Source organism: Bos taurus, chromosome 1 (genome assembly GCF_002263795.3).
Source record: "Bos taurus isolate L1 Dominette 01449 registration number 42190680 breed Hereford chromosome 1, ARS-UCD2.0, whole genome shotgun sequence".
In the NCBI taxonomy this organism is placed as follows: Eukaryota; Metazoa; Chordata; class Mammalia; order Artiodactyla; family Bovidae; genus Bos; species Bos taurus.
Genome location: NC_037328.1, coordinates 95720398 through 95748227, shown reverse-complemented (window position 1 = coordinate 95748227; position 27830 = coordinate 95720398). Strand labels below are relative to the sequence as shown.

General features: G+C 42.2%; 1 protein-coding gene across 4 annotated transcripts in view; it reads right to left on the bottom strand.

Annotated features, from left to right (window-relative positions):
• Window positions 1–27830, bottom strand: part of PLD1 (phospholipase D1) — a 276225-nt gene that overhangs the window by 215377 nt on the left and 33018 nt on the right. The window contains exon 2 of one of the 4 annotated variants that reach the window (XM_015472492.3): window positions 5778–5882. The exons of 2 other annotated variants lie outside the window; for them this stretch is intronic. The gene's annotated coding sequence lies outside the window, so the exon portion shown is untranslated. Of the gene's footprint in view, window positions 1–474; window positions 3045–5777; window positions 5883–27830 lie in introns of those variants that run through there. One more of the 4 variants, XM_059882106.1, reaches the window with a different exon arrangement.

The window sequence follows — 27830 nt, the reverse complement described above, 5'->3', positions numbered from 1 at the left end:
TAAAAACCCTGGATACATCCCAACTCAGCGAGCTAACTGCTGGTGGGACTGTGTCTCCATCATTCTGTTAAGATGCTATATCCCCAGGATTCTTCCTATCTTTCTTTCAAACAGTATTTCCTTTTGTCTAATATAAATTATTTCTGTTAAAATCGATGTTCTGATATCCTCAGCGGAGATGAAGAACAGTTAAACACTGGGTTTTGAATTACATGACAGTCTTTAATAAAACTCCAGCAAAAATAAAAGTATAATAGGATGTGACTTTTAAATAAGCCCAGGCCATGCTACTGGAACTAAGACTAATATTACAAAACTTACTGAAACTAAAACTAGTAGCTAATATTTAAGCTCTCACAATACGCTAGGCATGGTTCTAAAGTGCTTCAAGAGATTAATTCATTTAAATCACCCCAATCTATTATTTTGCCAGTTTCACAGATGAGAAAGCTGAGGCCTCTAAAGAGTAAGTACCTTGCCAAGATCAAACAGCGAGTGGTGGAACTGGGATTAGAACTCAGGTCATCTGGCTGTAAAGTCAGTGCTGCTAATCACGTAAGATGATAATGCTGTCCTCCTCCGTGCGTACCACTGTGAAACTGCCAGGCTCTGGTCAAATGAAAGGGAGCAGGAGACGGTTGGACAAGGACTTTGTGTGGGCAGTCCTTGTGATAGTGCTGGCTGGGAAAGGCATCCCAGCCAAGCAGCCACAGAACTGAGACCTGGAGGCCATAAGGCAGCTGAGGGATCCCCAAGCAGAGGGCACTCACTCAGCCTGCCAAGACAAAGGGGGAAGTGGGAAGCAGGCCACCAAAGGGACCACAGGCAGCCTGGTGAGGCTGGGAGACCAACAGAAGAAAACTCTGTGAGAGAGGCAGGAGTCCTCTGATGTCACATCATGGAGATAAAGAGGCATCACCAAGAGATTGTAAACCATAATGTGACCAGAGGTGTGTGTTGGAAAGAGAAGTAAGGAGGAACTAGACCCTGCAAGGTAAGCGGAAATTTAGAAGACATTCCAGGTAAAGGAAATGACACATCAGTGCTTTAAAATGTACAAGTCTACACTTCCACAGATATCATCAAGGAGACTGGGGCAGTAATCCGGGCAGCAGCAGTGCTCACTTACTTGCTCAAGCTGGGTTCGGGGCCTGAGCCCTGTGGAGGTTGTTAATGCCACCAACAGAACTGGGCACACAGAAGGAAGAGTAGGCTGGCAGAAGAAGGAGGGGTGGGATGGACAAGACAAGGAGGTGGTTTTTGGAGGGTATCAATAAAGGGTGGATATTATGTTCTTACTTTTTTGGTATACTGATAACTGTATATCAGTCTAATTGGTTTCTTTCGTAACCCTATGCAGTCTGGTATTTTCTCTTAAGAATCTTTGCTGCAAGAACTTTTGCCTTGCAACTAATTGGCTGCAGGACAGCTTTACTATAAAAGACAAAATAATGAAAATAAATTAAAATAGGGACATTAAAAAGGATATAATGAAACATGAAAAACTAATAACAAAAACTTAAAACTACTTCAAACATTGTGAAAGCAATGATACTTCCTTTCTCAAAGTCAATCATTAATGATTCAGGGTCTAATGTTGGACATACAGCTCCATGGTATTAAAAAAAAAAAAAAAATCTGCTGTAAGACTCTTCAGATTTCCCTGTAAGTAGAATGAACAGACAAGAGATGCTGCTCTCTCTCTCTCTCTCTCTCTCTCTCTCTATATATATATATATATAACATATACAAACATATATATAAAGCAGTGCATATCTGGACTACATTAAATATTACATGACAGTCCTCATTTCACCAAATCACCTAAGCCAGATTCTGTGCCAAATACCGAAATTCTGTCTACATCATGTTCTGTACTATCAAATAACAAAAAATGTCACCATTTTCATAAAACTTACCAAGAATCATGTAACCATTTATTCTGGGGATATTGGAGGAGTTTGAGTCTCCCTTTGCCTTCAACTTCTAATACTGAGTGATAAATCTGGTAAAGGTGACATTACAAGATGAGATGTATCTAAATGAGCTAAAGAATCGATATGTAATATTCTCAAACAGTGTCATGTATTACTAGCCTCCACTTTTATATTTGCCATCGGTTGGTAAACTTTTGGTTCTGACAAGAGAGAGATGGCTATGCCCATGAAAGGATTAGCAAACTGTTATCATTTTCTGAGCGCCGAAGAATTGATGCTTTCGAACTGTGGTGTTGGAGAAGACTCTTGAGAGTCCCTTGGACTGCAAGGAGATCCAACCATCCATTCTGAAGGAGATGAGCCCTGGGATTTCTTTGGAAGGAATGATGCTAAAGCTGAAACTCCAGTACTTTGGCCACCTCAAGTGAAGAGTTGATTCATTGGAAAAGACCCTGATGCTGGGAGGGATTGGGGGCAAGAGGAGAAGGGGACGACAGAGGATGAGATGGCTGGATGGCATCACTGACTCAATGGACGTGAGTCTGAGTGAACTCCGGGAGTTGGTGATGGACAGGAAGGCCTGGTGTGCTGCGATTCATGGGGTCTCAAAGAGTTGGACACGACTGAGCGACTGATCTGATCTGATTGTTTTCTAGCGCAATATTCAGCCTGGCTTTACACTCTCTTATTTCACACTTCAGTAAGTTTTCTTATCACTGTATTTTCTATCAAGTTGCTATAACACAGTTGAAACCAATTGTCAACCACTTTCTGTTTTATGGCAAAACTGCCTTACGGCCAATTAATTGTGCAGTAAAACTGCTTTATGGCAAAGATGTTTACTGCAGAAAGGCCTAGAACCTCTAATTTTATTCACTTAAAAGTATGCATTTAATTTAATGCATTAAACATTATTTTGTAAAGGGATTCATTAGCTTCACTAGAATGCCAAAGGGGTCCTTGCAAACTCTCAAAAAAGCAAAGAACATCTGATGCAAAGGATGGGGGGCGGGTAACACAGGAAGACACTTAAGGAATTCAGAAAAGGGGAGACAGAGTATGAGATGACCAGGATTCAAATCCAGGATATTGATTTGTGTTCTTTCCTCCACCAACTCTACACTCCAAAATAATAAAAACAGAATCCCTTCATTTGTGTCAACAAAGTACTTTCACAGGTTACAGCTCACTGCTGCTGCTGCTGCTAAGTCACTTCAGTCATGTCCGACTCTGTGTGACCCCATTGACGGCAGCCCACCAGGCTCCCCCGTCCCTGGGAATCTCCAGGCAAGAACACTGGAGTGGGTTGCCATTTCCTTCTCCAATGCATGAAAGTAAAAAGTGAAAGTGAAGTTGCTCAGTCGTGTCTGACTCTTAGCGACCCCATGGACTGAAGCCTACCAGGCTCCTCCGCCCATGGGATTTTCCAGGCAAGAGTACTGGAGTGGGGTGCCATCGCCTTCTCCATACAGCTCACTAGCTCATCACAAAGACCCAGTAGGAAGTAGGAAAAGGCAGGTGATACCAACCTGCCTGAAACCTCAGAGAAGCCGCTGCCCAAGAAGACACCACTCCTTGGGCCAGTCCCAGGCATGGAAACTGGGATCTGCCCCCCCACCCTACAGAGCTGAAGCTGTAGTCCTGAGCGCAGAAGAGGCGATGACAAGCCCTCATATCACATTAGCTAGAACCTGATCAGGAGAGGATGAAAGAGTGCACAAGTATATCCTGCTTCTCTTCAGGCTTTCATTTGCAGGCAGGCCTAACAATTTACTTGGATGCTTTGCTCTTAACTCTTATTTAATTTTGATTTGTGATGGGGGTGAATTACAGGACTTACAGTATTTCAACTGTTTGATTTTCCTCTGGCTGTAACCAGAACAGAAGCCTATACTTAAGCAATTAGTCTGAAAATAGATAGACAGGCTGAAACAATGTGCTCTCTGTTCTCTCCTGGCTGTGCCCACCAATGGCATTCATTATTTAATCTGGGACACGTGTTGTCAGGGCTGTGTTAACAACAATGTGTCTTATTGTCTTCATGTCCATTCTCTATTCTGCCACATCTGTCATGGCTCATATCTGTTTTGCATCTTTTTTTGTTTTATTTTGATTCTCTTATTTTTACAGGATCATTTTCTTAATTACTACAGATTGCTCTGAAATCTGTTCTAATGCTCCAAAAGGTTACATTTATTAACTTGCTGATAACAAAAAAACTTAATGGACACACATTCTTTTAGATGCAAATCTATATAAAATTATATTATTAAAGCAAATTTTATCTCATAGTTGGTTAGATAACCTATCCTTTTTAAAAAAACAATCTGATCAGTTCATAGGTCACTCTGGCCTCTTCTCATATAAGGTGTTTCCTTTCACATGATAATGAGAAGGTGGCTATACATGACTGACCAAATATGCTTGTAGGGGAGGAAAATTTTTCCCTTCTAAGTTCTTTGGCTGTTCTAATAATTAAATTGATACAGACAGATTAACAAGAGAAAAATTAATTTTGTATATATGAGAGCTGATAAAAATGTGGGATGCAAAGAAGTAACCAAAGAAGGTAGCTTTTATACCTTTTAGACAAAAGAAACAATAAATTTGTGAAGAAATGACAAAATACAGGGGTTTGGGCTTGGCCCAGCAAATCAGTGTAGTAACAAAGTTTGTTTATACAACCCTCTTGGCCCTGAATTCCCTGTCTCTGGCAATGAGGATGCCTTCAAACCTCCTGGTACAGGGAAGATCCCTTCCACCTGGGAGATTTAGTTCCTGGTCTCAGGGAGATAAAGGAGGATCAGAGTATTCTTATATCAGCTGTTTCTTAAATAACTTTAATTCAAAATAATCAATATGCCTAAGTAGCATATTTTAGGGTGACATATACTTCTCTTTCATGTTGTTCAGAAAAAACCCTGAGTATTTCTTTTTTTTTGAACAAATATATGAATATTTTTATTTGTTCCTTAGTCTACCTCTTTATACTCTTCTAAAAGAGAAGGAAGTGCTTAACATGCTCTTTTCCCACTTTCATCCACTATTGAGGAGTGAAAAAAATGAGTATTTCTTAATATGCATATTAAAATGTAAATTATTATGTTTATTGGTTGGCCTTTAATTTCTAAGTTTCTCTAGTCTTTTAAAAAATTTTATTTTAAATTGGATGATAGTTACAATATTGTGTGGGTTTCTGCCATACATAAACATGAATCAGCCATAGATACACAAATGTTCCCTCCCCCTGGAACCTCCCTCCCACCTCCCACCCTTTCCCAATGATGCAGGGAACCCAAATCCAATGCTAAGTTTTTGTATGTAGTTTTTCTACTCTTTTAAATAAGAAGTCATAGTGAAAACTGTCCCTTGCCTTTGAGTCCTAGCCACTTGAGTGAGAATTCTTGTGGATAAAAAAAAAAAAAGAGAGAGTTTAAAGTTATCTTACAGGCTCTGGTTACAGAAGGGCAGTGTCCTCCTGTGGCTCCTCTCCTTGGATACATGGACACATGGACTTCGCAAGCCAACCCACTGTCTGGGCATCAGAGAGTAACCACCTAGGGCACTTGTACTGTGGGGGAGAAGGGAGTGAACCTGGCGAAGGCAAGCCTGTGATGCGTTACCTTCTTTCCTAACCATGCAGAAGTGCTTCCTTCCTTGCTTGTCCAACCCAAGTAAGGACGGGCAGTTCCTGTCGCCTGAATCATTTGCTTTCATTCCTACCTTGTTTTCTTTGTGCTGCTCTCAAACTGCTTCCTCACAAGACCTCTCCCTCCTGCCAAACCGATTTATTACATTCTTTACCTCCCCTAGTCCTTAGGGTTTATGTCACTGCCCCACCTTTGATGCCCATGCACCTCATGGCCAATAAAGGATTAAAATCCTCCCCAGCATTTCAAGAGGCAGCCCAAATCCACATGCTCCACGAAGCCTCCTCAGACGACTCTAGTTAAAAAAAAAAAAAAAAAGCTTTTATTTCTTAGACCTAGAACATCATCAGCAAATGTATTAGACAACTAATTAAGCATGATAACATCTGTTCTGTTGTCTTGATTGGTTATTTAAATATTCAATGGCATTTAGGGCTTTCCTCATAGCTCAGTTGGTAAAGAATCTGCCTGGGTCGGGAAGATCCACTGAGAAGTGATAGGCTACCCACTCCAGTATTCTTGGGCTTCCCTGGTGGCTCAGCTGGTAAAGAATCTGCCTGTAATGTGGGAGACCTGAGTTCTATCCTTGGGTTGGAAGATTCCCTGGAGAAGGGAAAAGCTACCTACTCCAATATTCTGGCCTGGAGAATTTCATGGACTGTGAAGTCCATGGGGTCACAAAGAATTGGACACGACTGAGCGACTTTCACTTGGCATTTGACTTTTCATGTACTTATATCTATTCCCTCCAACTAAGTTACCAATAACTGGATTGTAAGTTATATTTCTGAAATCAACCACTGTAAAAAGTATACAGCAGGCAAAGTCCACCTTACTTAGCATAAGTATCTGTTGATTAATCATAAGAGATTTCAATCATGTATATATTTTGCTTATTTTTGGCTGCACTGGGTCTTTGTTGCTTTGCGAGGGCTGTCTCCAGGTGCAGTATGTAGGCTTCCCATTGCAGCAGCTTCTCTAGTTGCAGAGCACAGGCTCCAGGGGCTCAGTTTTCAGTAGTTTCAGCTCATGGGCTCAGTAGTTTCGGCTCGCAGGCTCAGTAGTTGTGGCACATGTCACTCCACAGCATGTGGAATCTTTCTGGACCAGGGGTCAACCCGTGTCCCCTGCATTGGCAAGTGGATTACTATCCACTGCACCACCAGGAAAGTCCTAGATCATTTACATTATTGAATAGCAATCATAATCTCATCAGCCAACACTATTGCCACAATGTCTTATTACACTCAATATCTTATTTGGCATTCACATTTGCTGTATGAGGTAAATACCATTATTTTCCCCATTTCTCAGATGAAGAAAATGAGGCCAGCAAGGTTAACTTGCCCACAGTCATTCTTTCAACATAAATTTATAGAGCACTTACTATGTGACAAGCATTGTTAACAGTATTAACCCTTCAAAGCAGAAAGTCCTTGACCTCAGGGAGTTTGTATGTATTCTACTAGGAAATAGACAATTAACAAATAAAACACATATCAAAGCAGATAATGCTAAGTGCTAAGAAGAAAACCAAAGCAGAGTAAACAAGTGGAGAGCATGGGGTGAGGGGACACTCTCCTTACATAGGGTGGCCAAAAAAGGCCTCTCTGGGGAGATGACACTTAAGCAGAGACCAGAATGAAATAAAGTAACAAGATTTATAATTATCTAGGGAAAAGGTTACAGGCAGGAGAAACAGAAATCACAAAGGCCCTGAGGCCAAAAGCTTAGAATGTGCAAGAACAACAAAAAAGCCAATGAAGTCAAGAGTATTGTGAAAGAAAGAGCAACAGAATGAAGTCAGAGCGTGAATAGAGAAGTCTGATCATCTAAGGCTTTTTAAACCATTGCAGAAGTTTTCTTCCCCCTAAATATAAGAGAAAGGTTCTAGAAGGTTTTAATCATGGGAGTGAAATGTTCCTCTGATTAAACATTTTTAAAGGTGACTCAAGTTATGTAACGGAGAAGGCAATGGCACCCCACTCCAGTACTCTTGCCTGGAAAATCGCATGGACAGAGGAGCCTGGTAGGCTGCAGTCCAGGGGGTCGCTAAGAGTCGGACATGACTGAGCGACTTCCCTTTCACTTTTCACTTTCATGCATTGAAGAAGGAAATGGCAACCCACTCCAGTGTTATTGCCTGGAGAATCCCAGGGACGGGGGAGCCTGGTGGGCTGCCGTCTATGGGGTCGCACAGAGTCGGACACGACTGAAGCGACTTAGCAGCAGCAGCAGCAGCAAGTTATATAAAGAATAGAGTGAGACAAAGCAGATTACTTAGAAGAATACTGGAGTAAACCAGGTGGAGATGATGGTGGCTTGGAATAGAGTGATGGCTAAGAAGTAAATAGAGCTCTATGATAGAGCCAAGAGGGTTTTCTAATGTAGGGTTATTACTGAGTCCAAGCTCACTCTGCTCCCCACACTACAGGCCAATAAATCTGAGAGGAGGTGTTGGGACAAGGAAGGGACTTTATTCAGGAGGTGGCTGACTGAGAAGGTGACAGGCTACTGCCTCAAAATAGCCATCTCACTGGGGCCTGGATGCCAGGTTCTTTAATGGATCAGAGATGGGGGAGGTGAGGAAACAAAGTAAAAAGACTATTCAATCCTTGCAAATGTCTCCTAGAATAGCAAGCTTCAGGCAGGGAGATATATTAGTTTCATTTCCTTACAGTCATTTCTTGGGTGGTGTAAAATGGAACATCTCCTATCTGCAATTCTGGCCTACTCAAATGTGAATTTCTAGGCCACCCTGGTAAGCAGGAGTCAAGGGGTGCCAGATGCTGAGCCATTTGCCAGACAAAGAATTTAAGAACGTCATAGTCCTTCACAGGTGGGCAGGGGCAGGGTATCTTCCTGAGGCAGGCCATTAGGTATGCCTATAATCAGATCAGATCAGATCAGTCGCTCAGTCGTGTCCGACTCTCTGCGACCCCATGAATCGCAACACACCAGGCCTCCCTGTCCATCACCAATTCCCGGAGTTCACTCAGACTCACGTCCATCGAGTCAGTGATGCCATCCAGCCATCTCATCCTCTGTCGTCCCCTTCTCCTCTTGCCCCCAATCCCTCCCAGCATCAGAGTCTTTTCCAATGAGTCAACTCTTCGCATGAGGTGGCCAAAGTTTCAGCTTTAGCATCATTCCTTCCAAAGAAATCTCAGGGCTGATCTCCTTCAGAATGGACTGGTTGGATCTCCTTGCAGTCCAAGGGACTCTCTTCTCCAACACCACAGTTAAAAAGCATCAATTCTTCAGTGCTCAGCCTTCTTCACAGTCCAACTCTCACATCCATACATGACCACTGGAAAAACCATAGCCTTGACTAGACGAACCTTTGTTGGCAAAGTAAAGTCTCTGCCTTTGAATATGCTATCTAGGTTGGTCATAACTTTCCTTCCAAGGAGTAAGCGTCTTTTAATTTCATGGCTGCAGTCACCATCTGTAGTGATTTTGCAGCCCAGAAAAATAAAGTCTGACACTGTTTCCACTGTTTCCCCATCTATTTCCCAATGTGAAATGTGCTGTGTTCAGGCATGTCTGACTCTGCAACCCCATGGACTGTAGCCCCATGAATACTAGTGCCACCTGGGAAGCCCAGGTGGGAAGCCTTGAGATACCCAAGTGGTCCAGTGGTAAAGAATCCACCTGCCAATGCAGGAGACATAAAAGACGCAGGTTTGAACCCTGGGTCAGGAAGATACCCTGGATGGTATGGCAACCCACTCCAGTATTCTTGCCTGCAGAATCCCATGAGCAGAGGAGCCTGGTGGGCTACAGTACACAGGGTTGCAAAGAGTCAGACATGACTGAAGCCACTTAGCACAGGCACATGCATAATAACAAAAGCAGCAAGATAAGGGTTAAAGTCACAGAGCAGATCCAGTTCGAATTCAAAATTAACCTTTCCTGGTTACAGGGTGATGCACAGTGTAGGAGAAAGAGAGGTGCCAAGGAAGACTGTAAGATTGATATATGAGCAACAAGGATAAAAGTCAGTTACTGACTTGGGGAACATGGTGGATGGTAGGGAGTCAGAAGGTGCAAGACATTTCAAAGGCAAATCATGAGTTCCATTTGGAATGGTTAAGTTTGAGATACCTTTTAGATATTCAAATGAAGATGCGTAGGAAGTTGAATATATAAGTCTAGGGTTTGTATATTTAAGTCCTGGATAAAGGATTGAGATATGAAATTGGGAGTCTTATGGCTTTAGACATTGTGATAGTTTTATATAACATATTCACACCATGAGATTGACTGATAATGGATAAAGGACAGAACTCTGAAGACTGAGACTCAGGGACCTCTAACATCTAAATGTCAGGAAGAAAAAGATCCAGCAAAGGAGACCAAAAAATAGCTGCCAATGAGATGGGAGGAAGACCAGGAGAACATGGGGAGACAAAGCCAGGTGAACAAAATGCTTCAAGGATAGAGTGATCAATTATGTCAAAGGCAGTTGAAAGACGAAGGATGGGGAAGACTGAACTGACCATCGGATACAGCAGCACGGAGGCCACTGGTGACCTAGACAAGAGTGGCTTCAGGGGAATTTGGGCACAAAACTTAGAAGGAGTAGGTTCAAATGAAACTGTGACTACAAGACATTGCTGAGAGAAATTAAAGATCTAATAAATGGACATACCATGTTCATGGATTAAAAGACTAAATATTAAGATCCAAGTTCTCCACAAACTGATCTATAAGTTCAATAAACACAATCATGTTCATTTCACTGGGCTTTTTGTAGAAATTGACAAGCTAATTCTAAAATGTGTACAGAAATGCAAATGACCTTGAATAGCCAAATTGATTATAAAAAATGAGACCAAAGTTGGAGGACTTACACTACCTGACTTTAAGACTTTGACTAGTAAATCTACAGTAATCAGTCTGACACTGGCATGGGATCAATAAGAAAAATCAGTGAGACAGAACAGAGAACTTAGAAACAGACTCACACTTATATGATCATTTGAATTTTCACAAGTTGACAGAAAAATCCAACAGCAAAAGACAAGAATTTATAACAAATGATATTAAGACAACTACATATCTATATGGCAAAATAAATAAATCTTGACCCCAACCTCACACCACATATAAAAATTAATTTTAAATGTATCATAGACCTAAATATAAAAGCTAAAACTATAAAACTTTTAGATATTAAAGCAATTAACTTAAAAAAATAGACAATCAAAATTAAAATTTTCTGCTCATCAAAAGACACCATTAAGAAAACGAATATGTGCAAGATTGGGGCAGGGAACTTCCCTGGCAGTCTAGTGGCTAAGATTCTGTGCCTTCATTGCATGCAGCACAAGTTTGATCCCAGGCCCGGGGACTAAGATCCCATGTGCCACACAGTACAGCCAAAGAGAGAAAAAAAAGGAAGAAAATGAATAGGTAAATCAAAGTCTGGGAGAAAACATATGTAAATCATATATCTGACAAAGAATCATATCTAGGATATGTCATGAACGCTTATAATTCAATAAAAAGAGAACAAAAGATTTGATAACTTCGCAGAAGAAGATAAACTAATGATCAATAAGGACATGAAAAGTACTGAATGTTAATATTCATCAGACACATTTATATAATAAAAAGTCCAATGAGATGTCACTACATACTCACCAGAATGGATATACATGAAAAAAACTGACAAAACCAAATACTGACCAGGAAACAGAACAATCAACAGAATACTGTTGGTCAGAGTATAAAACAATACTACCATTTTTTTCTTATAAAACTAAATACACCTACCCTATGACCCAATAATTTCACTCCTAAGTATTTAGCCAAAAAGAAACCCTACATCCACAAAAAAGAACTTTGTGTTTGTTTGTGGCAAGTTTATTCATAACAGCCCCAAGCTAAAAACAGCCTGTGTGTGCTGTGTGCTAAGTCGCTTCAGTCGTGTCTGACTCTGCAGCCCTATGAACTGTAGCCCATCAGGTTCCTCTGTCCATGGGATTCTCCAGGCAAGAACACTGGAGTGGGTTGCCATGTTACCACTGAGATCTTCCTGACCCAGGGATCAAATCCACATCTCAAGTCTCCTTCATTGGCAGGTGGGCTCTACCATTAGCACCAGCTAGGAAGCCCCAAAACAGCCTAGGGATCCATTAATAGGAAAATGAATAAACAAACTGTTGTAGAAACAATAGAATAATACTGAGCAATAGAAAGGTATGAATAACACATATTTTACAGCTAAATCTCAAATATGTCATGCTGAGTGAAAGAACATACACAAAAGAGTACACGTGCAATTCAAGCTATTGTATGCGATGTTGTTGTTCTTCAGTGGTTCAGTCGTGTCTGACCCACTTGGATTGCAGCACACCAAGCTTCCCTGTCCTTCACCATTTCCTGGAACTTGCACGAACTCATGTCCATTGAGTCAGTGATGCCATCCAACCATCTCATCTTCTGTCGTCCCCTTCTCCTCCTGTCTTCTATCTTTCCCAGCATCAGGGTCTTTTCCAATGAGTTGGCTCTTTGTACCAAGTGACCCAAGTATCGGAGCTTCAGCTGCAGCATCATCCTTCCAATGAAATAGTCAGCACTGATTTCCTTTAGGATTGACTGGCTTGATCTCCTTGCAGTCCAAGGGACACTCAAGAGTCTTCTGCCAGCACCACATTTCAAAAGCACCAATTCTTCGGCACTCAGCCTTCTTTATAGACCAACTCTCACATCCAGACATATATACGATGGGGGAAAATCAAAACAGAGGTTGGCTCTGGCAGAAGATGGGAGGATGGGCTGGGGATTGATTGAGAAGGAGCATGAGGGAACTTTCTGTGGTGATAGTCATGCTCTATATCTTAATAAAGATTTGGATTGCAAAGGTGGTGTACTCATATGTCAGAACCCTGGGTGAGTCACTTAATCTCCAAAGAGAGAACTATGAATAAATACTGAACTCTAACTAATAATATGCACACTGAAGTGTTTAATAGAGCATGTACTGATGCCTGCAACTTGTTTAAAGTGCATCCTAAACCTAAGTTTGATTGATGAAATAGTCACGGAATGAAAAGATGACAAGATATGTATTAAAGCAAATAAAGCAAAACATCAATTGTAGTCTAGGTGGTGGTTATATGGGAGTTCACTTAAAATTCTTTCAGCTTTTTTATATGTTTGAAAATATTCATAATAACAGATGGAGTGGGGGTGGAAAGTCTGAGGTAAGTTATTGGAGGCAGAGAAAACAGACAATTTATTCAAAGGGTTTTGCTTTAAAGAGGAACAGAGAGGTGGGGCAAAGCTTCCTGGAGACAAAGGATTAAGGAGGGTATTTTTAAAGAAGGGAGATATTAAAAAATGTTTGAATAAGAATGATCCAGTAAAAAGAGGATCTTTGATGAAGTTAGTGGGAGGATACTGTAGAAGAAAGTGCCAAACAGGCAAGAGCAAAGGATCTGGTGGGTGGGGAATGAGATAGACTTCAGCCAGGAACACACACAACACCTCTGTAGCAAAGAGTGGGGGTTTGGAGAATAGAATTATAAGACAATGGCAACTCACTCCAGTACTCTTGCCTGGAAAATCCCATGGACGGAGGAGTCTGGTAGGCTGCAGTCCATGGGGCCGCTAAGAGTCGGGCACAACTGAAGCGACTTAGCAGCAGCAGCAGCAGTAGGATTTGGCGGGAAATAAGAGGCTTTTCTTGTGACTACTTCTAGTTTCCTATTGAAATCAGCAGGAAGATCACTGGCTGAGAGACAGGAGGGGATGCAGGAGGTTTGAGCAGAGAGACAAAGGTGTGGAATAATCACCTAGTAAAGTGAGAGAATGAATTTACTAGGGAACATGGTAGAATTGTCAGAGAGTGCTGTGTCTGTGCAGGAGTTAAGTTAATTAATTCAGTATCATCAGAGCTGTGTGTGTGTGTGTCTAGGTGGGGTACAAGGTTATGCCTGGACAACCCTGATTTTAACCAGGGTTGGGTTTTTCAGGAGAGTGAGAAAGAGGAAGGAGAAAGGCGACACAACAGTAAACCATGGGATGTGACGTGAGTAGAGGGGGAATATACAGGTCATTGATGGAGAGCAAGAGTGGCAGAGTCAGAGGATCATGGGTGAAATTGTTCATCTGGGATATCAGAAGTGGGCAGAGAAGTTGGTAGATGGTGGAGCTTGGGTTTAAACTCAGATGTCTGATTCCTAAGTCCATGCTCCTAACTGTAACTCCCCACCCCTCCTTGCCTAGCATTTTCAGCACTCTTGTCCTCTATAAATCTCTGCGTTTGGACAATCTGTGTACCAATTTGATCTTTCCAAGACTCAATGGCACTATGTGCCCTCATGTCCTCAAAAGTAATTTTTAAAGAAAGTGTTTTTATTTTCATGAAATTGGGAAATATAAGACAAAGAGTTGGTGTGATTTTTCATCCCTGGTGGCTCAGACAGTAAAGAATCTGCCTGCAATGCAGAAGACAAGGGCTTGATCCCTGGGTCAGGAAGATCCCCTGAAGAAGGGAATGGCTATCCACTCCAGTATTCTTGCCTGGACAGAGGAAAGTATTCCATGGACAGAGGAGCTTGGTGGGCTACAGTCCATGGGATAGCAAAGAGTCAGACATGACTGAGGGACTAACGCACTTCATTTCAACAAACTGGCTACAAGAGAAAAAAATTATTCTCTTGTCTCTCAGCACATCCCTTTATGCCTTATTATTTCCCACTACTAAAACAACCATTTTGCTACTTGGAACAAAACACATACCACTGTTAGGAGAAACACAATGATTGAAACCACCCACCCTGGCCAGGTACCACAGTAACCACACACATGAGTTATTTTATGACAGGAGGTCCTGGTAAGGAAAATGAAACTAATAAGCTACCAACAACCAGAAGAGTTGAGGAAAGGTCAAAAGGAAATGCCATCTGTCCTTCCACCTCCCAGAATCCTTCTCCTTGACATCCATCTTGGATGAGCAATGCATGTGCCACCAGGAAGGACCCTGAAACTAATCCCATCACATAAAACCTGAGACTGGAAGCCATGGGGCAGAGCAGTTCTCCTGGGTTCCTACCCTATTGCTCTCCCCATGGGCACCCCTTCCCAATAAAGTCACTTGCTTTGTCAGCTTGTGTGTCTCCTTGGACAATTCATTTCCCAGTGTTAGACAAGAGCCCACTCTTGGAACCTGGAACAGTTCCCCCTTCCAACAAATAGCAACTCTGGTGGGGACTTTCTTTGCTGCAGCTGACATCCTGACCACTTGGGGTACTCAGGGACCACTCGCCTGCCAGTGGACAAGACCCAGTGGCCGCAACTGAGGCTCTTTTGTCCCTGGTCTCCTCCTGACATGGACAAATGGCCAGAGTGCCCCGATAAGGTAAGGATCAAGAGACTTTATTGACCCCTGTCCCCTTCCCTCTCTTTTCTCTTCTTAACCCTTCCTACCCTACCCTTTTTCCTAGTCCCCTAGTCCTGGATACAGGAGTCTGGTCAAAGGGCCTCAGCCTAGGCTGAGGGTCAAAGCCTGATGGACTCCAGTTGGCAGAGAACTCGAATTCCAGTTCTGTTCTGGTATGGTTTCTGGTTTGGATTCTGGTTCTGTCTGGTCTGCTCTGGTTTCTGGTAGGGCTGAGTACCAGTCCTCCCTTCCCTGGAAGCCCAGGGGAAAGCCCTGTAACTCCTGGGTGTCTGCAGGTGGTAGGAGACGTCTATAAGCCTACCTCTTTGGCCTCCTTCCTCTGCCACCTTTCCCCTCTTGTTTCATCCTGGCCTTCTTTACCATTCTTTCTTGTCCCTTGGTCCCGGATGCAGAAGCCTGGTAGAAGGGACTCAGCCTGAGCTGAGGGTCAGATTCTGATTGCCTCCAGTTGGCAGAGAACTCAAATTCTGGTTCTGGTCTGATTTCCAGTAGGGTTGAGTTCCAGTCCTCCCTTCCCTGGAAGCCCAGGGTAAAGTCCTGTAATATCTGGATGTCTGCAGGTGGCAGGAGACATCTGTAAGGCCACCCCTTTAGCCCCTCCTCCCCTGCCTCCTTCCCCCTCTTCTTTCAACCTAGCCTCCTTTCCTCCCTTTGAAATCTTTGAAGACCTGAGATATTTCCATTTACTCTGTTAGTACTTGGATCTGAAGTTCTGTCTCTGGAGGAGGTTTTCTGAGAGACTGCAATCTTGTGTTTAAGGGAATGTTTGATTAGGATGCCTGGGCTTGTGTACAGTGTTCTGTGTTATGATTTGTGATGGCCATTTTGCTTTGTGTGTCCACCATTTTGTCTAGATCTGCTGCCATGTTATTTAGACCTCAGAGAAAGTTGGTTTAGGTAAAAGTGTTAAAAATTAGTTCCAAAGCTAGTTCTTTTTGCACAGTTGAATTTTCAGAATTTTGACCCTGAGATGGAACAAGTTCTAGTAGTTTGATTTTCTCTCCCTGTGCCTTGAGACCAGGCTCTCAGGAACACTTATCTAGATCATCTCTAATTCCTGAGACTGAAGGAAAAAAGGAAGAAGGGTTTAAAAATTTTATTTATTCAAAATGCTATTTATAAATTAGTGAATTTTCTATTGTGATATCTGATTCATGACTAAGTTTAGAAAATGAAACTAGATCTCTCATGTCTGTCTGTATATATATATGTCTCAGAATATATCTATGGATAATATTACTGTGGTTAATTTGTAAATGAGCTCTATTTAATTGGCTTAAAGAAAAGTAAGCACTTACAAATCAAACAATTCTAAATACAAGAAAAAATTAACCTAAATGAATTTTAGGTTCATATGAACTGGGAAAAATTCTGTATTAAAGTAATACCTGGTATTCTGTTACAAATTTATCAATAAGAAAAGTAAGTCAATGTGGGAAAAAAAAAACTTTTAAGGGAAATGTTTTCAGTAAAAGGTGTGAGAAATGAAAAAGTACTGAAAAGAACGAGTTATGGATGACCAGGATTTTCTAAGATTGGGTTGCATTTAGTTGGGTAAATGGATTTTGTTAGGAATGCCATAGCCATAGAACCAACTAGGTCCAAGATGGCAGAGTCAATTTCACTAGACCTTGAGCCTCAATATATGCTCACTGTGATGTATGAGCAAGCTAAGTGATACACCCACCAGTGCTGGCTATATTGGATGGTAAATATTACTAATATAGATATTCTAGAGATTTTATGGAGTTGCTAAAAATCTGATATATCCTAGTAAAATGTTATCAGTCATGATTCTTTGAAGCGCTGTCTCCAATCTGTACATAGGGACCCTTGTAGGGCCCCTGCACTGGACTGGGCTATAGAGAGGGTGACTGACCTCAAAATTAGCTTAAAATGACTCTGAGAGGAGGAACTACACTCACACCAAGACAAGAAAAAGAAGATATCAGAGATAGACAGCTAGCCCAAGATTCTTGATGTGACTTGTATGATCATTTATAATGTTTTCTTAACTTCTTGACCTTTGCATGTGAATCAAATGCTTTTCTGTCATAGAAATGATCCTATGCTAGTTTTAGAAATCAATCCAATCATTGGGTTTATGGCTGTGTCTAGTACTTCTGGGTCACCTTGGTGAATTTCTGACTCCAAGGCTCTAATTGGTTTTCCCTGAAGAAATTTACTTTAAAGGAAAAATTATAGTCATATTCAGGTCATAATTGTTATTACTGGGTGGAATCCCCTCATCTGGTCAATTAATAATGCCTGCTCTGACCCTGGCCATAAATACGAGTTTTCTCCTATTACTCAATAGTAATAGAGTAATAGAAGCTCAAAATAAGCTCAATCAGAGAAATAAGCAAAGTTTCAGCCAAGGAATAATATCTCCCACAATTATGGGATGGATTTATGTAGACACCACCAGGCTACAGTAATTTAAGTTTCAAATCTCCTCTACATTGGCAACAATTAAATCATACTTAAACTAATCAGTCTAGTAATACCACAAAACTGGGCTGTGTGCCTTATGGACAATGCCAATATATAATTTCCCTGAAAGATAAAGATTGATATAAAATAGACTAAGTCAGATGACCTGGAATATACTGGGCTGCATCTAATGAAAGTGAAAGTGAAGTCGCTCAGTCACTTTGCAACCCCATGGACTGTAGCCTGCACCAGGCTTCTCCATCCATGGGATTTTCCAGGCAAGAGTACTGGAGTGGGTTGCCATTTCCTTCTCCGGGGGATCTTCCTGACCCAGGGATCAAACCCAGGTTTCAGGGATCGAACCCAGGTTTTCCACCTTGCAGGCAGACACTTTACCCTCTGAGCCATTAAAGCTTCTAGCTTAAGTCTTACTTATGACTTTACTAAATACTGCTAGCTGTGTAATTTGTATTTCACCTGTTTTACAAAATTGCTGTTTCCTACATTTCCAAATGTGTAACTGAGCCTCTGATAAAATAATATATAGATAAATATGAGATCAATGATTGTAATAATGTAACTCTAGATGTGGGAAGGGAGGCCTGGCATGCTGTAGTCCATGGGTCACAAAGAGTCAGACACCACTAGGTGACTGAACAACAACAATAAGATATGGGAAGAAGCAACAGGAGGGAATATTTTCCTGGACCAAGAGGCTAATAAGACAGAGAATTTGATTCTGGTTTATGGCCTAGTCCATTAACAGTACATTGAGTGGCCTATGGTGAAGTCTGCCAGAAGTGGGAATGAGCCTTCTCAGTACAGTGGGACAACATGGTCATGAAATGCACCTCCCCCCAACACACAAATCATGGTTAAATTTATAACCATGAAAGGGCTCTGCCAACTGGAAACTGATGTTTGCCATCTACCTCTACAAGGATTAAATCATGGCCACTGCAGCTGCTGACTTTCAACATCCCTGAAAGGAGTTCAGGATGGAGATCAGGAATGAGGTACTCTGTGTTCTGGGAAAAATTTGCAGAACAGGTCTTCAGAGAGTTAGATGATTTTCAGGAGAAGATTTTATGAGTACCAATTCTTGCATCTTCTCATACCTAGAGAAACACTAACATTATTAATGGTGATATCTGTTTTGGCTATTAAGGAAAATATTACAATTGAAAGTCAAAATAGAGTAGCTACGGTTCAGACATCCAAGGAAATAACAAGATGACACTATGGGTGTGATTTCAGACTAGTCTTTGTATTGCTAAGAACTTGAGTTTCCTGAGTCAAGTCAGACTTGGATGCCACCGAACATTATCAAAACAATGTCTGTTGGCAACTAGTCACTGCAACCTTACTTTTTATAAAACTAGGCAACTGGCTACCTGGCTAAAAGTCACTAAAACTGAGCAGGACTCTGTGAGGCTTTGGGGTCTTTCTGTGTCCCACGTTTCTTGTTTGTAGGATATAGGCTTCATTCAGCCTCCTTGATCTTCCATGAGTTCCAAAGGGCGGCTTCAAACAGCTGCTGATCAGAGAAGGGAGGGGATATAGAAACAGGGGAGGAGCAACCAAGTGGTGGTATAGCCTTGGGGCAGGATCCTCTTCTGCAGAACTGGGGCCCCACCCAGGTAGAGGATGATTACTTTGGGCTGACTGCAAGATTCCTGGAGTACCACCCTGGTTGCCTCACCACCAACCAATCAGAAGAAAGTCATACATCCTGCAGCCCTCACCCCAAATTTTGCCTTCCTTTTCTGGGCCCAGTGATGACCATCGTGTTTGGCCTCCTGTTTGACCCCTGTCTGCTTCATCTCTGACAGGGTCCAGCAGTTTCAGGCTAAATTGAGGTTACTACAAGGGTGGGAGCCAGTTAAAGGTACGGAAGACCGTGACTTAGATCAAAGACTTCTGCTCTGCTAGGCAGGACTACACCCACACCCAGCAGGAAGTAGTTACAGAAGGAAGAGACCTCTGCCCCAATTCACAGGAAGTATCTTGAGTATGAAGTCTTTCAGGGTGGCGGGGGGGGGGGGGGGAGTTGTTAGGGGAAGCACACTGACTGAAACCATCCACCCTGGCCAGGCACCATCGTGACCACCTGCATGAGTTGTTTTACAACAGGAGGTCCTGGTAAGGAATACAGAACTAATAAGCCACCACCCACTCGAAGAGTTCAGGAAAGGTCAAAGGGAGATGCCACATGTCCTTCCATCTCCCAGAATCCTTCTCCTTGTCCTCCATCTTGGCAGAGCAATGCCATGTGCCACCAGGAAGGACGCTGAGTCAGAATAATTAAACAAAGAAAACCCAGAAACTAATCCTCCTATCACCATAAAACCTGAGGCTGTGGGCCATGCAGCAGAACAGTTCTCCTGGGTTCCCTTACCCTATTGTTGTCTGCCCAGGTGCCCCTTCTTAATAAAGCCTGTTGCTTTGTCAGCTCGTGTGTCTCCTTGGACGATTCATTTCTGAGTGTCAGACAAGAGCCCACTCTCGGGCCCTGGAAGGGTTCCCTCTTCCTGCAACACCACAGGGCTTCCCTGGTGGCTCAGTGGTAAAGAATCTGCCTGCTAATGCAGGAGACATGGGTTAGATCTCTGATCCAGGAAGACCCCACATGCAGCTGAACAAGTAAGCCTGGGTACCGCAATTATTGAGCCTGTGTTCTAGAGCCCAGGAGCTGCAACTACTGAAGGCCATGCACCCTAGAACCTGTGCTCCACAAGAGAAGCCACCACAATGACAGGCCTGTAAACTTCAACTACAGAGTAGCCCCCACTCACTACAACTAGGAAAAAGCCCATGCAGCAGTGAAGACCCAGCACTGTCAAAAATACAGGTAAATAAATAAATAAGACTTTTTTAAAAAAAAAAAAGCACATACCACATTTGCAGGATCTGAAGAAAATTAGACTCATAGTATTAATAATTATTTCAAGATAATTTCTTTTTAAAACATTTAAGCATTGTTACCTATCAAAAATAGAAAGAAAGAAAACCATTTTAAGGTACCACACTCTCACTGGCATTTAAGTACTACAGGAAAAAGTCCAGCTTCCCCAGCCTGGGCTTCCAATCCCTTCCTTCTCCCCTGTACACACATCATGTCCCAGGCAAGTGAACTCCTGTTCCTTCTGCAAGACCCCTCCTGCCTCACCCACGAGCCTTTGCCCTTGCTGCTCCCTAAACCAGGCCATCCCTTCCACCTGCCCTGTCTCTGGGCACACACACCTGTTATCCTTCAGGCTCCAGCCGAAGCACAGACTCTAAGTCAAACACAGACCACATTCCTCTGGAACTGCCACAGTTCTGCATCTACAGCTCTTAAGATGTTGTATCTGGTATCTTAGCTATTTGAGAACTATAGAATCTGCCCCCTTAGAGAGGATCATTCTCATCTGGACGTCCCCATGATTTGCCCTGGACTTGGACTCAGAATGCCTCACATAGTGCCTGGCATAAAAGCTAATCAGTAAACAGCTTTCCAGGTGGCACTAGTGGTAAAGAATCTACCTGCCAATGCAAAAGATGCAAGAGATGCCAGTTCAATCCCTGTGTTAGGAAGCTCCCCTGGAGTACGAAATGGCAACCCACTCCAGTATTCTTGTCTGGAAAATTCTAGCTTCCCTGGAGGCTCAGTGGTAAAAGAACCCACCAGCCAATGCTGGGGACATAACAGACATGGTTCGATCCCTGGGTCGGGAAGATCCCCCGGAGGAGGGCATGGCAACCCACTCCAGTATTCTTGTCTGGAGAAGCCCATGGACAGAGAAGCCTGGCAGGCTACACAGTCCATGGGGCCACAGAGTCGGACATGACTGAGCACACATAAACAGCTACTGCCAGTTCAAAGATATATTTTAGAGATGCTCCTAAGGGAAAGTTAAACACAATGGTAGGAACGCCTAGTTGAAGCTCAGCATTCTGTGTCTAATACTAAGGTAACTAGCATAGACATCTAGACTTTATCCTTACGAGATATTGCCAAATTGTCTTTCAAAAAACTTACCCCAATTTAAATGCCCAGCGTGATACTGGAAGAGAAACTTTATTCTGTTCTCGTGAACTTATTGTGATTCCATGGAAGAAATTCCTGGTAGAATATTTTACCCACCAATAATTAATATATCCCAAACTAGATTGGAAGTAATAATTTTTCAGGATAAATATAATAGTATTCTGTCTTCATCAGTCCCCAGTGAATTTGATTTCTAGCACATGTTGCAGGGTTTATTCACTCCTAGCTGACTCTATGAAAGTGAATTTTCAAAGCTACAAAACTGAAGAAAATACTCAGGAAGCTAAAACCAAGCAGCAGTCACTCCTAAATCCATCTGAAAATAGCTGGTCAGATGGATCCTCCATCCCAAACTCCTGTCTACTGAATCAGGGTTGACGACGAAATCAGGTTACCTAATCAGTTGCTTGGGTCTCCAATTCTCAAGGAACTAGAACAGGATAAAAAAAAATTAGGAACACTAAAAATACATTTTAACATAAATTGAATATTACTTGAGAATTCAAAAGGCATTTCAGAATCTCCTATGCCTCAAACAGCAACATTATAATCATAAATTTGCACTGGATGTTACCATAAAAATTGTAATTTGAGCATCCATGTTGTTTGAGCTTCTGTGTTACTTGATTACATACTCAAAATGCAAATGAAAAATTCAATTATACGTATTATATAAAAACGTATATAACACAATAGCTCAACCTGACAAAGTTTCAACTAGAATAGGTGATGTGGGATTTTCCTTACCAGTTCTCATCTTTCACGCAAATGTTTGAGCCAAGCAAATATTTCTAATAATACCCGCATTGCCTTGTAGTTATATATCATGCTAATTAATTAGCTCCCTTCATTAACACGTTATCTTTGCTTCAAATCTTCCAGCCTCTGTCTACCCATTTTTTTGTTACGCTGTTCCTATACTTACTCAGTTCACTCATGAAGTTATGCAGAAAACAAGCATTTATTGGATACACATCTCCACAGAGTGCTGGGCACCAGGCACACAACAGAGAATAAGAAAACACTCTTTTGGCCCTGGGTAACCTTACAGTTGAATTCTCTTTCCAATCACTGTCCATTCTATTTGTCTACTACCTGAGATCTGAGATCCCCAAGGCTGCGTGCCTCTGCAGAAGTCCCATTAATAAACAGGAACCTCTCTGGGGTTTTACTGCCTCTGTACAATAAATTAGGCTGTCTAGTGAATTTCCTTCCTTAGCATATGGTCATCAGTGTTAAACACAAACCTACTTTCTGGATTAATCTCTACTGTGTATTTTTTCCCTTCTTTCTTATGATCAAATTACTTTCCCTTGGCAATTCCTTCAGTTTCTTCACTAAGTAAATACCTGGGTGCCCCCAAGTGGCTGAAGCTTCTCTTATACTGCAAGAGCTGGCTATACAAAATACAGTGCCCAAGAAAAACTTTACAACCATAATACTAATCCAAGAAAAAATCTTATGGATTTACTCACCAGGAAAAGAATCTAAAGTATATTTGCATGTGTAACAACTCACTTAGATATCAACGGGCTGAGAAAATAAAATTGAGGACATTTTTCTCCTTTTTAACATTCCTGGTGAATTGTTTGTGTTTATCCCATGGATGGAGGAACCTGGTGGGCTACAGTCCATGGGGTCGCTAAGAGTCAGGCACGACTGAGCGACTTCACTTTCACTTTTCACTTTCATGCATTGGAGAAGGAAATGGCAACCCACTCCAGTGTTCTTGCCTGGAGAATCCCAGGGACGGGGGAGCCTGATGGGCTGCCGTCCATGGGGTCGCACAGAGTCGGACACGACTGAAGCGACTTAGTAGCAGCAGCATGGTATTTAATTCTCATGGTGTGCTGTGTATTGGGGGTGGAGGAGCAGGTAAACAAGGCAGGCTGATACAAGTTAAGGGCTGATGCCTCCTTTGAAGCAGTAAGTCCACAGTACCTGCGTTCTCATTTGGGAAAAAGAAATCTCTCTCTCTTTTTTTTTAATAATCTAATAAAATTCAGATAATAGGAGAGCTAACTTGGTTTTTTGAAAAAGAAGAAAAGTGTTCTTTTTTTATTAAAAAAAAGTATGATTATCATCTGCCTACAGGACAAAATGAACCTTTGTGTCTGTGAGTGCATCTGCATTTTCTCTTTGTAAGAACTGAACAGAGGATATGTTGACCTGTAAACTGATGAGACAGGTGATAGACGGAGACAAACGGCACGATCAATTTACCACCTGCTGAGGAAACCGGGCCAAGTTCACAGGCTACCAACACCAGCGAGGTGGTGATGATCAGTTTTTCCTTACTGTATGGATTCCTTGATCACCCATATAATGGAATTCATTCATCTAGTATGTCAATAAGCCAAACAGCTTGCCTCAGGGTTTTCTAACAGCCTGCCTCTCATTAGCTTCCCAAATAAAAACCAAAGCCACAGACAAAAATAATACAGCAACAAGTGAAACTTAGCGACTGAACAACTACAAAAACTGGAGAGCACATGGCGTGGTCTAACATGAGAAGCCCTGCAGAGAGAGACAGGGAGACAGTGACAGAGACAGAGACAGACAGGGTGGGAAGGAGGAAGGGGAGAAGGCAGAGAGGCAGAGAGGCTGTGTGTATATATATTGGGGAAGCTGTAAACAAAACCGAGAAACCACGTGACAGTCACACTGAGAAGAGTCTTGCTGTGAGTCTGAACGCTTGTGTCCCCCTCCAATTCACATGCTAAAATCCAAACTCCCAAAAGCTGATGGTATTAGGATGTGAGGTCCTAGGGTGGTGCTCCAAATATGTGGGTGGAATCTTAATGAATGGAATGAATAATTTATAAAGGAGATTCAGAGACCCCTAGCCCCCTTCAACCATGGAAGGACACAGTGAGAAGGCTGGGTTAGGAACCAGGAAGAGGGCTCTCACCAGAAAGCGACCATGCTGGTGTTAGGGGAAGCACACTGACTGAAGCTGCCCACCCTGGCCAGGCTCTCTAGTAACCATGTGCATGAGTTGTTTTACAACAGGAGGTCCTGGTAAGGAATACGGAACTAATAAGCCACTACCAACCAGAAGAATTCAGGAAAGGTCAAAAGGAGACACCGCGTGTCCGTCCACCTCCCAGAATCCCTCTCACTAGCATCCATCTTGGCTGAGCAATGCATGTGCCACCAGGAAGGACTCTGAGTCAGAATGATTGGCCAAAAACAACCCGGAAACTAATCCCATTACCATAAAACCCGAGACTGCGAGCCACGTGGCACGTGGCAGAGCAGTTCTCTTGGGTTTCCTTACCCTGCTGCTCTCCACCCAGGTGCCTTCTTCCAATAAAGTCTCTTGCTTTGTCAGCATATGTCTCCTCGGACAATTCTTTTCTGAGTGTTAGACAAGAGCCCATTCTTGGGGCCCTGGAGGGGGGCCCCCCTTCCTACAATACTGGCACCTTGATCTTGGACTCTAGCTTCCAGATGGTAAGCAATAAATGCCTGTTGTTTATAGGCTACCCAGTCAGTGGTCTCTTGTTACAACAGCATGAAGGACTGAGACAGATCTTGAATGCTATACTAAGGAATTTTAGATCCAGTCTTTGGAGATGGGGAGCATAGAAGGCCTTAGGCCAACCAGTGTCTTAGGAAGAGCATTCTGTGAAGCTGGAGGCAGAGAATTATCATATTCCAGTATTTTATGCACTAAGGGCCTACCTGGGCAGTGCCCACAGTGAGAATGGAAAGGAGGCATCAAGGAAGAAGTTAGTAATGAACTGAGCTGGGAGGCAGGGATGCAGGAAGTTAAAGACGACCACAATTCTTACTTAAACAAGGAGGTGTGGGCAACACCATTTCCAGAGGTCTGCAAAGGCAAAATAGAGGGTGGAGGGAAAGTGGAGTGTCATGGCACCAACTTCAAGAGGACAGGGGTGTAGGTCAGCAGGCTGAACAGGAACCCACAATGGACCAGCTGAACACTGTAGCGAGGTCACTGGGATAGGCAGTTCAGCGTCATGGTGATCAGAAGAGATAGAAAACAGAGCAAAGTGGTGGAGCAGGAGAGGGCCCTATTTGAGAGTGACAGTCAGGAGGGCCTCTCTGATAGGTGCTATGCAGATACAGCCCTAGAGGAAGTGAGGATGCAAACCCCACTGTAGAGGAAAACCTCTGGTTCTCACTAACTGCAGCAACATTCACTGCGCTTCTCAGAATACACGCCTACTTCTTAGAAGAGTTTAGCAACTTGACCTCTGGCTACTGTGAAACCAGCCCCTAAGAAAATCTGCTCTCCTGTGGAATGTTCAAAATATGTTCTCAAAGCCTTCTTTACAGATACGGTCACTTCCCTCCCTCCCATAACGTGGATGCCCACACACGTGTATGTTAGCACAGACGGCTTCATGCCTTCTGAGCTCACAGTCAAGATGGCACCACAAAGGCCAGAGAATGACCTCATAAACCTCTCCACCCTCCCGGCATCAAGGTGTCCAAGAAAGCCTCCTTTTACCTGGGACTGCCAGTGCCCAGCACTGAGCTTGGCACAAAGTAAAGGTTCCATAAATACTGGCTAAGTAAATGAATGAAAGCCCCAATTCTGTGCTACCTCTGAGGGAATTACATACATAAATTGGTAGAAAATCCCATAATGAAGACCTCATGTGTATTCTCCTCACAAAATTAAGACCAAATGTTTGCCATCTCTGCCTTGATCAAATGTCACCAATTTCTGCTTTCATATGAATTTAAATCAGACAACAGAACTGAGTTTTTCAAATTCTTCATTTGTCTTAAAATATTCACATCTATATTTACTATTTAATACAAAAGAATACAGAGTTCTTAAATTAGTGATGATCAATGCCCAACTTGGTGAATATACTAAGATTCACTGAATTGTACTATGTAAAAGGGTGGACTTCATGGTCTGTGAATTGTATCTTGATAAAGCTATTACTTAAATAAGAGAATAGCAGATTATTTCAACAAAAGATTAAAAAACTGGACATCTTAGGGTAATATACAACCATGATACATACAATTAACACTGCTGTATGTAATACATAAAAGTGGTTAATAGATTAATTCTAAGAGTTTCCATCACAAATTTTTTCCCTATTTCTGTAATTGTTTACTTGTATGAGATGATGAATGTTCACTAAACTTATTGTGGCAATCATTTCATGATATACATGAGTCAAATCATTATGCTGTATACCTTAAACTTATTTAGTACTGTTATGTTAGTTATATGTCAACAAAATTGAAAAGAAAAACCTGAACAGCTCACCATTAGTTTCAAAAGCAAATCTTAAGTTCTCTTAACTTTGATGAGTTCATAATGACTCCAATGAGCCTAAAGACTCTTTACTTGCCTAATAAAACATCAAAAATAAAGTTTTAACTATCTATGAGAAACAGAGAAGGAAAACAAAGCAGAAAAATAATTAAAATGCCAAGTTCTCATTTTAGCTGCCAAAGCATCAGCGCATCAGTCTACCTTCTGCCAGAATACAAGAAATAAACTCTGATTTGTTTTTACCCTCTCTCTCTCTCTAGGTGACAACTGAGGAATAGCATATGATGGCTTTGTGATGTGTCAGCTTGGCTTAGTGGCACTACATTCCCCTGAATTCCCTTTCTTACATGTCTCCAGTTGGGTTAGCTATGAGGGATAATGACTCCTGAGAGCTGGGGAAAAGGTAGGCAGCAGCTATGCTGCCCTGTACGTACACCTTTCCCAGGTAATCAATCAAAGGAATTAACATATCTAATCAGCTGATTTTAATCAGTCAAAAGTATACTAGGTGAACTGACGGAATCAGTTCAAAGCCCTTCAAAAGAGGAGTTAGGCCCTCCCTGAATTCAGAGTTTCTGAGCTCCTGCTCCAGCCCACCAATAGTAACTCTCTTCTTGACTGCTTGCCCTATGAATTTCAAGCATTCTTAGCCCCACAACTGAGTAAACCAATTCAAAATAGATTAACCTCTAATCCATATAACCTACCAGTTCTGCCTTTAGGGTGAATGCTGGCTGATTCCTGGTGATGTAGTTATTACCGTTGAGAAGACACAGAGAAGACCTCTCGGTGGGAGTCATCCAGAAAGAACTAAAGAATCCTGCACAAGCTCCCTCTCAATCTCTTGCAATAATGACCAGGAGAACATAAGATTGTGGGTTAATTAATTCTTCAAAAAGTGAGATTTATAATTATTTAGAGGTATGGAGTGAATTAAACACAATGCTGGCAGCTATTTTTAGGGCTATGCTCCTAAGCTCTGGCCAATGAGAGGTGAGCAGGAATATTGGAAATCTGAGACAGCTCTTTTGAAAGGGAGATGGCTCTTTTGAAAGGGAAGAAGGGAGTCCTTCTTCCCTCTTCATTGTCTGCCTAT